The 15,803-nt window shown below is 34.4% G+C and overlaps 1 protein-coding gene across 7 annotated transcripts in view; it reads right to left on the minus strand.

The window, feature by feature from the left end:
* LOC106458791 (discoidin domain-containing receptor 2-like) overlaps positions 1-15,803 on the minus strand; it is a 324,729-nt gene that overhangs the window by 126,537 nt on the left and 182,389 nt on the right. For 4 of the 7 annotated variants that reach the window (XM_022385127.1, XM_022385130.1, XM_022385124.1 and 1 more), the window contains one exon: positions 15,211-15,305. The exons of 1 other annotated variant lie outside the window; for it this stretch is intronic. The gene's annotated coding sequence lies outside the window, so the exon portion shown is untranslated. Of the gene's footprint in view, positions 1-11,900; positions 12,236-15,210; positions 15,306-15,803 lie in introns of those variants that run through there. 2 more of the 7 variants (XM_022385126.1, XM_022385129.1) reach the window with 2 other exon arrangements.

Below are 15,803 nucleotides of genomic sequence, written 5' to 3' on the forward strand. Positions count from 1 at the left end.
ACATTATAACGCCCCCACGGCTGAAAGGGCGAGCATGTTTGGTGGGATGCGGATTCGAACCCGCGACCCTCAGATTGTGAGTCGAGCGCCTTATCCACTTGGCCATGCCGGGCCCCCAGAGATCCAGACATTCCAAACTATGCAACGATAGCGTAATACCTTCTCAGAGATTCTGATAGTCCAAACTATTCTTAATGTAAGATGTATATAAAATTTGGATAATATTCATGGAAAATGCAAAAACCAAACATAAAACAGCTTTCTTTCTCACATACAAATAGAGAGCTTTAATTAAAACACGCGCTGAGGTTCCCTTCATAACACAAGAACCATATATCACGCACGCAAACTCGTCTGTAGGAAAGAACAAAGTAATGTAATGTAAATATATGATACAAAAATTAACACAATGTGATTAGCACGTCGTGTTTATAGTGAGACGATCAACACATTCTTTATTTGTTTTGAATTTCGCTACACGATGGCTATCTGCGCTAGCAGTAATTAATTTAGCAGTGAAAGACTAGAGAGAAGGTGGCTAGTCATCACCACCCACCGCCATATCTTGGGCTACTCCTTTACCAACTATTGAACGTCACATTATAATGCCCCCACGGCTGAAAGATCGAGCATGTTTGGTGGGACGAAGGTTCGAACCCGCGACCCTAACCACTAGGCTATGCAGGGCCTATAAAACTCTACGTTACGATTTTGTATTGAAATATATAATACATCATTTCGACTACTGAGTAAATTTCTTAAGTCACGGTCTCTAGATTAAATTCTTTCCTAACGACACTTTTCCTCTGCACTATTACTATTCTTAGATCACACTGAAGTTTATGCTAATTTATATATAAACAAAATACCTTACGAATTGTGCACTATGTTTCCTTTTAAAAAATAACAAACCAATTTCTCACTGAATAAATTTCGATCATCAGTCTTTGGCTGACGTGACTTAATTCAATATTTACCATAGCTTCTTTTACTAGCTTTGGAACTGCTAACCCAACACAACGACTATTGTTCAGATCGATGCCTTTGTTCTATTCTTGTGTGTGTGTATAGATATATATGTATATATATAGCTCTATAAATCAATATAGATTCGCCGTAAAACGTTGTTCTGGTATTATTTCAATATTCTTACTGCCTGGGTTACAAGACTTTTTTACGATGTACTTCTGGCGTATGCTGTTTTCTGTATTTGAGTCTATAATGGTACGCCTTTCTGGAGCAATATTTAAGTAACATAAGATGATCTGCAACATAAAATAATAAAGAACGTAATTAGAGCATAACACAACTTTTGAAAATACTTGATGTTGAATGATATATGATATGTGGATGATGTAGAGATGTCGTGGTTATGCATATATAAATATATATTTTATTTTATAACTGATCTTATATATCCAATTAGAACGCTTGATGTTTTCGATGAGATCTATAATACAAAATTACTATGAAATTCATTAGATCGGATTTTTAGATAATCTAATCCAGAAATTGTGTAAATTATTTGTTTTGGTGTGAATGTTTTTTGTTTTTTTTTCAGTTGGCGAAACATGACTGTTTTTACATATACTTGCTATAAGAAAAATAGTATTTAGGCTTATTATATTTCTTTAAAACTACATTCTTTATGTAGTTCCTTAGGGTTTTCAAAAAGAAGAGGAGTGTATAATAACATTTAAACTACAATACATCTGGACATAATGTGGTTAAAATACCATTATACGTTCTTATTCTTTACGTTAAGACGATTTTGAATATGCAAATAAGTAAGTCACGTAACAACCTCAGTCGTCATAAAGTCGCAATGGAACGGATGTATCAGAACTACAATTTGACATTGTTTGTCATTCGAAGGTAGTACAGTGCCCCGACAACTGATCGCTTTTGGGAAGGGTATGAAAGAGTCCTTTCAGGCACAAAATGTACACACGCTCAGATTATAAAGATGTATTCAGATAGGAGATTTAGAATTTCCAAAACAGCGACACCCCTTGTGCTCAATGATACTGAAAAAAATATGGATCAACTTGGGGCACTAGGACCACCCTACAATAAGTTGTATCCAAGTCGTAATAAGCAAAGTATGGCATACTGTAACAGGTGAGTGCCCACGAACCCAAAATTCAATTGCACAAGATATCCACGTGTTCCACATAACCAAGTTACACGTACATAAGCTGCTTCAACAATGTATCCGTTCAACCGTCGCATACTCAAGCAGCTAGAGAATAAAACGGGTATTTGTGCTATTCTATATGAAGACATACTGATCAAATTGCTAATGGAGTTCTGTGCGATCTGACCATTGAAACAGGCGCTGGAAAACCGTTGGTTTCGTACACTAGATGATTAATGGAAAGGCAACAAAGAGGAGCGATGTGCTTTGGACATAACATCCATACCACCGAGCCTTTTACATTGGAAACTATGTTGGAGAATATTGTCAAGAACCAATGCCGTCAAAATGAGGATGACCGAACGTGGCGACATGGACTGTCACGTCACCGTGAGGCTATAACATTGTTTCAGTATAACGATTCTCAATTTCTACATAACTATCACCAACTGTTTACAGATATGATTGGAAGCTCAATCTGTTCGTGTCTATAACCAACATCAATGTGTACAGATACGATAGGAAGCTCGGTATATTCGTGCCTATAACCAACATCAATGTTTGCAGGTATGATAAGAAGTTCGACATGTTCGTGTCTATAACCAGCATCAATGTTTGCAGGTATGATAAGAAATTCGGTCTGTTCGTATTTATAACCAGCATCATTGTTTACATATACGATACAAAGCTCGGTATGTTCGTGTCTATAACCAGCACCGATGTTTACAGATATGATATGAAGCTCACTAAGTTTATGTAACCACCATTGACAAGAAGTTCGGTAAATCTGTACCTAATTATGCAGCATACACAGATACCACAAAAAGTTCGGTAAATCTGTACCTAATTATGCAGCATACACAGATACCACAAGAAGTTCGGTAAATCTGTACCTAATTATGCACAAGAAGTTCGGTAAATCTGTACCTAATTATGCAGCATACACAGAGAACTTCTTGTGGTAGTATGCTGCATAATTAGGTACAGATTTACCACAAGAAGTTCAACAGGTTGATCAGCTAAGAATATTAACGTATACGACAATATGTTTAATGTGTGTTCGTCTAATGACCGTTGATCGTTTACAGATGCGATAAGAGGTTTAGAGAAGACACTTCTAATCACATTCTTGTTTAGACTCAACATATAAAAGATACAGAAATACTGGCATACAAGGTTTGCGTGACGAATGTTATAAATACTTCACACTATATTTAGCCAGTGGTTTGTAAAAATCACGAAATACTAAGGAATTTAGAAACGAAAGGATGTTATTTTCTAAATATATGCGCCACCTAGTGTTTAGCGGTAACTTTGTGGGTTTATAATGATAAAAACCGGGTTTCGAGACCCCTGGTGGGCACAGCACAGATAGCCCATTGTATAGCTTTGCGCTTAACTACAGACAAAACTTAATAGCTGCTAATTAAAAGTAAGTAGAAGGAAAATTGTTATTTGTTTTATTAATTAATTATTAGTTAGTATTTATTCGTAAACGAATTTGAACTTAAGAATCTTCTACTTAGAACACGAGCCGTTCTTATTTTTCCAGTGACAATTAAATATGGTTGGACAGAAAAAAAGGCTTCACAACACGAGTTTTGGTGAGAAAAGTGAAAAATACGAATTCAATCTATTCCTGGAATTAGTATTAGTTGAACTGATCGATATACTGGTAGTGAATTTCGTAAACAGTTAGTAGATCAAATCAAATTTATAACTTTAATCATAACGTGATTAAGCATAATTGTTTTACTTAGAATAGCTAGTGGCATGCAGAAATGCTCGTCGCTAGGTTGGCAATTTTGGAACGCAGTATGGTTACCATAGTGATGGCGTGTACCAACTTAAAATGCCACAATATACATTTTTTTAAATATTTAACCACAATGTGCTAAAATGTCTACTCTGATGAAACAAAAAATTTGGTTAATATATTAAGTAATTAAAGGCATTTGATTTACTTATCACCAGATAAACTATTTATTATTATTGTTGTTGTTTTTGTTTTTAAATGAAGGTCTGAATACAGTCAAACTGGAAAATGAATCCAATATACGAAATTATTTTTAGGATGTTTTATTATCTCTTGGTAAGTTTAGTTGGTTTAGTTTTAATTTAGAGCAAAGCTATTTGAGCTAGCCGTCCCTAATTTAGCAGTGATAAGCTAGAGGGAAGGCAACTAGTCAACACCACCCACCGCCAACTCTTAGATAATCTTTTACCAACGAATAGTGGGATTGACCGTCACGTTATAACGGCCCCACGGCTGAAAAGGGAGGATGCACGTTCGGTGACGGGGATTCGAAACCGCGACCCGCAGATTGTAAGTCGAGCGCCCTAATCATCAGGCCAGCGATAGACTAGAGAATAGGCAGCTAGTCAACAACACCCACCGCCAACACTTGGGCTTTTTTTTACTAATGAATAGTGAGATTGACATTATAACGTCCCCAAGGCTTAAAGGGGCGAGCATGTTCGGTAACTTGGATTCGTACCTGCGCAACCAGGCCATGGTAGGTACACTTGGTAAGTTGTATCACGCCTACTTTTAATTCACACCGACGAATAATATCCATTTAACAAAATTCCAAGAAAAGTACAGAACTGTTTTAACTCTACTGAAGTAATTTCTGTATGGTTTTGAAAACTTATACTCTGTATTCTTCAGACAATTTTTGGTCGCCCCAAATGACACTCCCAACAAAGATACAAGAAAATTCAGGTCCACCGATGGAACAGCAGTAAGTCTCGGATTTACAAAGCTAACATCAGGGATTTAATTCCCCTCAGTGGTCACACCAAATCACACACACAAAATTCATAATTTCTTTTGCTATATGTAGAGATTGCTTTGAAATGTTAGTTTATTGGATATATTTAGGACTAACCTAATTCTCCTACGATAACCGAACCTCACGAGATATTTTTGGGTTTACGGCCGAAAGGATCGTTAACAGCAAGGGTACTATATATGAGACTGGCGAACACAGGTTAAGACTGGTAGACGGGGTATCCATGCCGCAATGTGAGTCCTACTTCAACAATCACCTCCAAAATCCAGGGAACATTTTATATCCCACATTATAGCCTGTACCCAGATGATCATTTTAATTTATGCAGCGTATTTAATGTAATTTTGTGTTGTTCGGACCTGTTATGTTAAATAAAGTGTTTCATCACAGGTTTGGAGTTACTGTTTTTAAGGCAGTCCTTCCTTTTGATGTTAATCTTTGCTTGACTGTTGAAGTAATACTTTTATATACATATCATAAACCACGATAGTGGTTCGTAATAGGGGTCGCAAGGAATTGCACAAAACCCTAATAGAACGTTCGGGAAAAAAAGCACCTTAAACAGTAAAGATTCAGTTCAAACAACACTTTAAAACCTTGACTATTGACTGCTAAGGTTGTACATATATAAAAATGCACAGAAAAGCATGAAACACACATGTTAGACTTACAAGGAAAAGAAAATCCACTCAAAATGGCCCATTTGTAATTCTTCTTATTATTATTATTCTCTTGCCAGCCTACAACAAAAACGACTGGATATGTTGCACCCAAACCTGTTGTAGAATACTAAATAAGGTACAGAAAAGGTCGTAGAGGTATTGAAAAGTCGATTTGTTTCTTCTATACTTTACATAAGCTAAAAAACATCAGAAGTCTAGTCTAAAATATGCTATCATTACCCCTTGAAGTAGCTTTTTTACATATATTTTGTGTTCCTTTAAAAAGCTTAAGTACAGGGTGAAACAGGAATTATCAGCCAATAATAGATGAATATTAAATGACTAACATGCAGATATTCAATGTTTTGTATACAATACAATCGGTGAATTTTTTTACTCCTTCACTTCATGCATAATATTAACTTTTATTACACACATTCGTAGAATAATTATTTTAAAAAAACACGAAGGTTTATTTAAAGCGATGTTTTAGACATATATGTTTAATTTGAAAAGGCTGCTTTTCTACTGGTAAAATTTTATACACGCTTAGTGAGGGTTGTGTCTTGGTCTAGGCATATATTTGCCCATTACTATGCATTATATATAAAGAATTGAATTACACATAAATTATAAATGCTCACTATATTTTCAAAAAAATCCCCATGGCAATCTCCAACTGCTTTGGTTGTTTGTAATTAAGCACAAAGCTACACAATGGACTATCTGTGCTCTGCCCACCACGGGTATCGAAACCCGGTTTCTAGCGTTGTAAGTCCGCAGACATACCGCTGTGCCACTGGAGGGCCTCCAACTGGAGTTTAACATTTTACATCTCGAACTAATGCGATCAAATAGTCAATAGATTCAGTATATCATCATGAACCGTATCAGCTAGCTATTAGTTATGTTTATTATCATTGTATTATATGTATAAAGTTAGCTAACATATCAAGTGATCTTTTTCCCATAATAGAGCATAAAAAAAGCCAGCAAACAAGAAAAATAAAAAATCTGGAACTTAAAATCCTGTAATGTAATTCTAGGTAAGGTCATAGAGTCAAAATAGGGATTTATAGTTTGGATAAATAATGTGTACAGTATCTCCACCTTGTTTCCTTACTTTTTTACAGATCCTTATTTGCAGGTTTTAAACTTTAATTTTTTTATTTATCTTGTATGTATATATATATATATATATATATATATTTCAAGTTTGTTTCCAGTTAAGCACAAAACTACATAAACTACTACACTACGCTGCCCACCATGGGTATCGAAATCCGTTTTCTAGCGTTGTAGGTCCATAGACATGCCGCTGTGCGGAACAGATAGTAAGCGGAAAATAATTTTAAAACAAAGCACTAAAGAAAGTATTACGTTTATTATAGTTTATTGTAGGAAACTCCTGTTGATTAAACAGTAAACAAAACTTTTCTTGATAATTCTTCTTTCCAATTTGTTTTCAAATTAAATTGATTTGTTCTAATCTATACCAACATACAAAACACGCAACAACATGACAGTGACATGCAGTAGCGTAGGAACTTTGTTTTTTTTTGCCCCGGGGGGAGGGCGACTTCAACGAACCAGAATCTGTCAGATATCACTCGCACATGAAAGATATTGTTGTTGAGTAACTAGTGACGCTATACAATATATATATATGTGTACGTTTTTTTTTAGAAAATTTTGAAGAATGATAATTTAGAATTTCTGAATGGAAGTTGTTGTTGTTGTTTTGGTTTCTCTACTGCAGAGTAATCGCTCCCTCCCTGCTCTCTCTATACAAATCTAGGGGGAGCGACTGCTCCCCCTACTTCCTATGCACTGATGACATGTCATTATTTCTTTGAAAGCTATCACAGCGCACACGTGTCTAGACTATGTACACTATAGTCCTGAAATCTATATAAATAAAATTATTACATTGAAATCTAAATGTTTTGAACTACGCGTATATTTATAACTTACATAACTAATCAATAACTGTCTGGTCTAGGTTTTTACTGAATATCGTGCAAAGCAAAGGAGCGAGTAATCTATTTATGAATATGCCACAGTAGAGAGGAATTGATTGTGCCTACGTGGTTAAACAACTTCAAACACGTCTAAACAAATACAAAATATTTTTTTTTTAATTCAAAGGTATCCAAAACAATACTTAAATAATTATAATAACAAGGAAGATGAAAATGGATACAAACAAGAAAGAAAAGTTGAACATTAAAATGAAATCTACACATGACTTTAAGCCAACAGCTAGTACTTGTGTGTTTTGTAGAGAAGGTATACTATATTATTTCTTTACTGCTACTTTCATTATAACAGTATTGTTTAGATTGTGTAATATATTTAATTTTATTATTTGAAATAATAATTTTTATAATTATACTTTATTATAAAGATTGTTTTAAGTTGTTAGCTTACTGGATGTATTTAGGACTAACCTAAATCTCCTAAGATGGCCGAACCACGCGGGATATTTTTGGAGTTACGGCCGAAAATATCGTGTGTTTGTTTGAGAGCAAAGCCACTTTGGGCTATCTGACATGTCCACCGCGGGGAATCGAACCCCAGATTTAAGCGTAGTAAGTCGGTAAACTTACCACCGGAGGACCCGAAAATGTTGTTAACATCAAAGGTACACGACTGATGAAACAATGCATTCTAATTATTATAAGTAAGAACGTGAGAAAAGCATATTTAATTAGCTATACTTATTACCATGTTTAATTTTAGTCTCGTTCTAAGTAGGTAGCGTCCGCTTATGTCACAGTTTAGGTTGTCTTAAATTCTTCTTTTAAATACAAAAAACAAAAACATATATTTACACCCACTAATTATTTTTAATTCACTTAACTTACAAGCCAATAAAGCATTAATATCCCATGAGCAGTTTCGCAGCCCGTTGCCCTACGATTCCTAATTGGCTAAAAATACTAGTTATTCCCATGCTGCGATTTAGCTAAACTACGTGGGAAGAAACTTTGATTTTATCGAGATTGTTAGTTTTCACACAATCCAAATCATGAAAATTGCATCAGTTCATTTAGCAGATTTCCATCATAATATTAAAAGAATACAAATAATAGGTAGCCAGATATTTATTACAATATTGAAAGTTTCCAAACAATAGACGGTCTCTAACGTTTTTGGGACAATAAAAAATGTGTACAGATGTAGGCCAATACCATAATAAAACAGAATGAAACACCAACATAGATTATTGTAATCTATAAAGGAAAACTAGATAACGAAACACCAACATATTGTTTGTTTTAAGTTAAGCACAGAGCCACACAATGGGCTATCTGTGCACTGCCCACCACGGGTATCGAAACCCAAATTCTAGCGTTGTAAGTCTGCAGACATACCGCTGTGCTACTGGGGGGAACACCAACATATGTGATTATAATCTATAACGGAAAACTAGAGAATGAAACACGAACATAAGTGATTATAATCTCTAACGGAAAACTAGAGAATGAAACACGAAAATAAGTGATTATAATCTCTAACGGAAAAGTAGATAATGAAACACCAACGTGATGATTATAGTCTATGACGGAAAACTAAAAAAAATTACTGTACAAATAATAATAATAATAAACGCCACATTGTGTTATATCTGTGATTCCAGTAATAAACGCTACATTGTGTTATATTATAACACAATGTGGCGTTTATTACTGGAATCACAGCCCTGAGATTCCAGTAATAAACACCACATTGTGTTATATATGTGATTCCAGTAATAAACACCACATTGTGTTATATCTGTGATTCCAGTGATAAACACCACATTGTGTTATATCTGTGATTCCGGTAATAAACACCACATTTTGTTATATATGTGATTCCAGTAATAAATGCCACATTGTGTTATATCTGTGATTCCAGCAATAAACGCCGCATTGTGTTATATCTGTGATTCCAGTAATAAACGCCACATTGTGTTATATCTGTGATTCCAGTAATAAACGCCGCATTGTGTTATATCTGTGATTCCAGTAATAAACGCCACATTGTGTTATATCTGTGATTCCAGTAATAAACGCCGCATTGTGTTATATCTATGATTCCAGCAATAAACGCCACATTATGTTATACCTGTGATTCCAATAATAAACGCCACATTGTGTTATATCTATGATTCCAGTAATAAACACCACATTTGTTATATATGTGATTCCAGTAATAAACGCCACATTGTGTTATATCTGTGATTCCAGCAATAAACGCTACATTGTGTTATATCTGTGATTCCAGTAATAAACGCCACATTGTGTTATATCTGTGATTCCAGTAATAAACGCCACATTGTGTTATATCTGTGATTCCGGTAATAAACACCACATTTTGTTATATCTGTGATTCCGGTAATAAACGCCACATTGTGTTATACCTGTGATTCCAGTGATAAACGCCACATTGTGTTATATATCTGTGATTCCAGTGATCAGAGTATTTGGTATTTAGATATTTTTAAAGAGTATAAAACTCTATTTTTACAATAACCTTTTCTCGTGAAACTTAAATGACTTTTACCTAGTCGTCAACTACACCTATATTTACGTATTGGTGATTGAGCTGAGAGTGGAAGCAAGACATGAACTTCTAGGGCCATGTGTTTAACACATGTTTCCAATTATTGCTCTTACCAAAACTGGGAGTGAAAGAAAAGGAAAGCAGGCAAAATCTTTTTGTCTAATCCCATAAATCTTAACACACTGCAAAGGTTAAATAAGGTTGTATAAGCGTTTAGAACTATTGATAATAGCGATAAAAATAAAGACTTCTTAGAAAATATCGGGCAGAAACAACAATAATTTACAAAAAACAAACAAACGTATTTTGTTTCACATACTATAACATGAAAACCTGCGATGAATTATACAATGGTGTCTCTTTAAACCTAATTATAGATATTTTTTATGTCTCTAGCATTTCTTTCTTTTTATTGACGCAGTTTAAATGCTGGATTAATGAGCATTGTGTTATAGCATACAGCCTATATTCAGGTAATTACAAAAAAAGGAAGTATAAAAAATCGGGGCTCTTTAAATTTGGTTCGAGGAAACAAGCGAATTTTATAAAATTCTCGACGAATTGTTTCTTCATTCTTGTATTATGAGAAGCTCATGAAGTTCACAACAATACCACTTTCACACACTAACATTACCTATGGTAATATAATCTAAGTTAATAATTATGTATTGTGACAAATAAATACCAGTACGTAGCATGGTATTTTACACGTATGCTAGTATGTAGAATAATGGACATAGTAATAAGTAAAGATTTGAATGGCGAAGAATACTTTCAATTTTGTATTAGATGAAATACTTAATTGTAAAGTATATTGTATATTTCATTTTGTATTAGATGAAATACTTAATTGTAAAGTATATTGTATATTTCATTTTTAATCCTTTTATTTCTCATAGTTTTCATTGTGTTTACTAATAAAGACTGTAACTTTCTTGTTGCTGGTTTGTGTGTGTGTGTGTGTGTGTGTGTCTCACCCTTCCCCCGGCGTGTGTTTATACCCCAAACCTCCAATTTGTGTGTGTGTCACAACTTCTCCCAGCGTGTGTTAATATCCAAAACCTCCAGTTTGTGTGTGTCACAACTTCCCCCAACGTGTGTTGATATCCAAAACCTCCAGTTTGTGTGTGTGTGTGTCACAAGTTCCACAGTGTGTGTTTATATTCAAACCTGCAGTTTGTGTGTGTTTGTCACAACTTCCACAGTGTGTGTTTATATCCAAAACCTCCAGTTTATGTGTGTGTGTGTGTCACAACTTCCACCAGTGGTTGTTTATACCCCAAACCTCCTGTTCGGATATTACATCTAAAGGAAGGGTGGCAGTCTTTGCACTGGTTGAGCTATCATTACCAAATCCCAGTTAGCTTATCATTGGTGACTTTATAATGATGAACTTTAAAAGGAAGGAAGATAAAAAGGAACAGACCGAGCTTAACGGAAAAGAGAAGGTTTTAGATAAAACACACTAGGCGTCTTAGTAACCTAGAAACAACTCCTTAAGGAAATTATTGTATTGACAAATAATTTAATGTTCCTAGCATGAGAACCATACAAGTTAATATTCAGCCAATTTCTCTAGACAAGACTATCGTACATATGCAGGAAAATGAATCAGGTCCAGCGCTATGTCCTCCAAATTTTTACCTGTGATTAATGCGTACTATTTCAAGTTCGTAGCTGCTTCATTGAAATGGAACAAGATTTAAGGGTTAATAAAACTATATGAAATAAAATAGCGAGAACGTTATGACTTACGCGGTTCTCAGTCTTTTATCCCCATCAGATTTTCTTACGTTTTGCAACAAACAAGAGAAATCCTCGAACCAGGACGTCTTCTGGCAGCAGCCGCGATAAGTGTCTGAACTCCTGGGTACGATCACAAGGTGAAATTACGGTAATGAACTGACGGTAGTTCACGGGATCCTTCTCTATGGTTTGATCACAGACGCATGGGCGTGGGGTTATATAGCATTGTCCCCGCTAAATTTAACTGGCTGGGAAGTTTTGAAGCATGACCAGCGAAAAGTATAAGAGAGGGAAAACAAGAGATTTCTGAAGCAGCTTTCCACTCACACCATACGTTGATGCGATCTGACGTCGGTGTTGCTCTTATACTGGTACACACCTCGATAGCTTTTGCTGCTAGCGACATCTAGTGACCTTTATAATTTTTCTTTTTAATCTGCTTACCTTTTGCTTCCCACAGCCTCTCGTTTCGCCCTCTAGCGGAGGTGTGTTGGATTTTCTATCCTATGGGATTGACAAAATCACTTTTCCTCTCCCCGCTTCTTTACTGTACTTTTATTGTAAATAATAATTAGAAAAAATCTCATAAGCCAATCATAATGGTTTTGCTATTGAGGAAACGAGCCATTGACAAATATCAGCATATTAATACTAAATGTTCTTTCAGAGGCTTTATATGTATTGGGAATAGTCAGGTTATTACTGTAGCCTGAAGCTTTACTTTAACTATAATGTGGTAAATCTAGCCTTAGAGCTTTAACTTAACTCTAATACTTTGCTGAGATAAGCTTAACATTCAAGCTTTGGCTTACTTGAAGTTCATGTAGAAAAGGCGATACAATAATACATTAACGATTTTTCAATCAATGACAAATTTTGATTTGAGACAGTTGGTTCATTCACGGTCAAAGAAAACACACGGTTCAAGATACACATGTTAAGCCCGTAATACCTTTATTTAGTATTATATCTGTTGCTCAGGTACGATATTGTGTTTGTTGCTAAGATTTGTAACATTTGTTGCTGTTCTTATAGCACTTGATCGACTTTCATTCAATAAAAGGTTTACAACGAATGGAAGAGACATGAAATGTACTCGAACTATAAGTATAGACTGGTTATGTCGTCTCGGTTACGACACTCTTACAAAGTAATACAGTATATTACAGGCTCAGGTAATGAGAATTATACACTTGGAATCTGGTTAAACATATCCACACACATAAATACATGACAAGCACATGATTTGAATATTTGTCAAAATCAAGGAAAAAATACTATTTACACATTTTTGTATAATTCAAACATTTCAGTGTATATCACTATAGTACTAAACTATCGAAACTTTTCAGTGTATATCATTATAGTACTAAAGTATCGAAACTTTTCAGAGTATATCACTATCGTACTAAACTATCGAAACTTTTCAGTGTATATCACCATAGTACTAAACTATTCAAACTTTTCAGTGTATATCACTATAGCACTAAACTATTCAAACTTTTCAGTGTATATCACTATAGTACTAAACTGTTCAAACGTTCCACTGTATATCACTATAGTACTAAACTATTCAAACGTTCCACTGTATATCACTATAGTACTAAACTATCGAAACTTTTCAGTGTATATCACCATAGTACTAAACTATTCAAACTTTTCAGTGTATATTTAATTGTAAATATATATACTCACCTATCAATGAAAGGTTCATATTAGTTTAAATTTAATCATAAGTGATCATATTGTTTACGACGTATGCATAGATTTGAGTAGCACTGGAATAATATACACTGAATAGTTTAGTACTATAGTGATATACACTGAAAAGTTTTAATAATTTAGTACTATAGTGATATACACTGAAAAGTTTCGATAGTTTAGTACTATAGTGATATACAGTAGAACGTTTGAATAGTTTAGTACTATAGTTATGAAGGATAACTATAAATCAACTTATTTGATCTTGGAAACAATATTTCTTTAATAAGAGCTTAAATTTTGGTCATTAGTGTTATATTAACACCATACTTCATTCCAAATAGTTTCACTCATTTCGAAACACAAGAGCATTAAGTTTATAATGAATGCACTTTGTAAGGGAGGTTATAAATGCAAGTGTGTTTCGTTGAAGTGTGCTCTACATGAGCGAAATAAATGCAAGTGTGTTTCGTTGAAGTGTGCTCTACATGAGCGAAATGAATCCACATGGATTTACAAGGCAGTTTTAACGTCATCAGTCACAAGGAAGTATAATTCTTTTAGTGCTAATTATTCATGGAAACCTCAGAAAACGCAATTCGGGCCTATAAATACAAAACCACTTCCCGAACGCGCTGAATCAATAGAGAAAATAAATTCATAGAAAAATCCAAGTTAAAAAATTACGTCAGATGGATTTTGACCTTTGGTTTATTGCAGATAAGAATCCATGCTTTACCAATACCAATTTTTCCAAATTGTTATTTACTTCGTCCATCGGCATATTCATTTATCATGTCAGTGGTGGATTTGTATCTGTTGTAGATAGCCGTCCTTCGAAAGAGCATTTTACACCAATTTACTTCATCAGTGGAAAAAGTGAGACTCGCTGAAAGGTAAAGAATAGTTTAACTCCCTCTACACAAATCGTTTATTTTATTCATTTACTTTCCCAGTAGGTGGCGGCTACATTAATAACTATACCTGAATATATATACTTGTGTAATAACTTCAGTACATCTTTATGGATGATGGACGATTACATATATTCTGTAAGGGATTACCTAGCGAAGACGACAGTTCTCGTTTCATTAACCTTTCTCTCGAATCGATAGAAACAGTTGTTCTACTGTACAAGTAATCTTTCTTTAATCCTGGAAGCTGTAGAGACTCTTTGTTATTTAGAGCGGAGGCGACGGAGGATCTACGGACTCTCGAATCGATAGAAACAGTTGTTCTACTGTACAAGTAATCTTTCTTTAATCCTGGAAGCTGTAGAGACTCTTTGTTATTTAGAGCGGAGGCGACGGAGGATCTACGGAGTATGGAGAAGCTTTGGGGTGCTGAAGGCTATTAAGTTGTTTTTTTTTATTGTAAAATAAATATATTTGATCTGAGAAGATGCTGATAAAAATCAAAGAAACAAATGAGCAGCTTATACAAGAGGTTCGTGTCTGATAACTGAAACCAGATTTAGTTTCTTTTTCGATAATTTATTACAAACATAAACGGAAGCCTTAAGATTCTATATAAGTCAGTACATTGAATGTAGGCATACAACGACTAACAGAAGGAAACCGGCTTCTAGCAAAATGAGAGGAAATAAAAATTTACTTACTCCTTGATTTGTGTTCCAATCTGATAGAGAATCCTTGATTTGTGTTCCAATCTGATAGAGAATCCTTGATTTGTGTTCCAATCTGATAGAGAATCCTTGATTTGTATTCCAATTTGATAGAGAGAGAAAAAAAAAACGGGAAAATACAGCAGCAAAATAAAAAAAATCAAAACCAGTATCTATTTTGACTTTTACAGAAAACTTGCAATTCAGTTGATGAAATATTTTAAAATGTAACGTAGAATTATTAAAGTTTATAGTTAGTTAAAGAATGTAAATAATTATAATTTATTTCAAACAGATTTTAATACTATTTTAGTATATATATATATATATATAACAAAATAACTCACTGAAACCCATCAAACTCTAATATATAGATAAAAACAAAAAAAATGACTGTCTACTTATCTGATTAATACTTTCAAGCACCCTATGGGTGTTAAAATCAGCCATGATGGTATGGTTCCCCTTTAATGATCAGACTGCGGACTTACAACGATAGAAACCGGGTTTCGATACCAGTGGCGGGCAGAGCACAGATAGCCCATTGTGTAGCTTTGTGCTTAATTACAAACAAACAAACAATTTTC

This window comes from Limulus polyphemus, unplaced genomic scaffold, assembly GCF_000517525.1.
Source record: "Limulus polyphemus unplaced genomic scaffold, Limulus_polyphemus-2.1.2 Scaffold515, whole genome shotgun sequence".
Taxonomy (NCBI): Eukaryota; Metazoa; Arthropoda; class Merostomata; order Xiphosura; family Limulidae; genus Limulus; species Limulus polyphemus.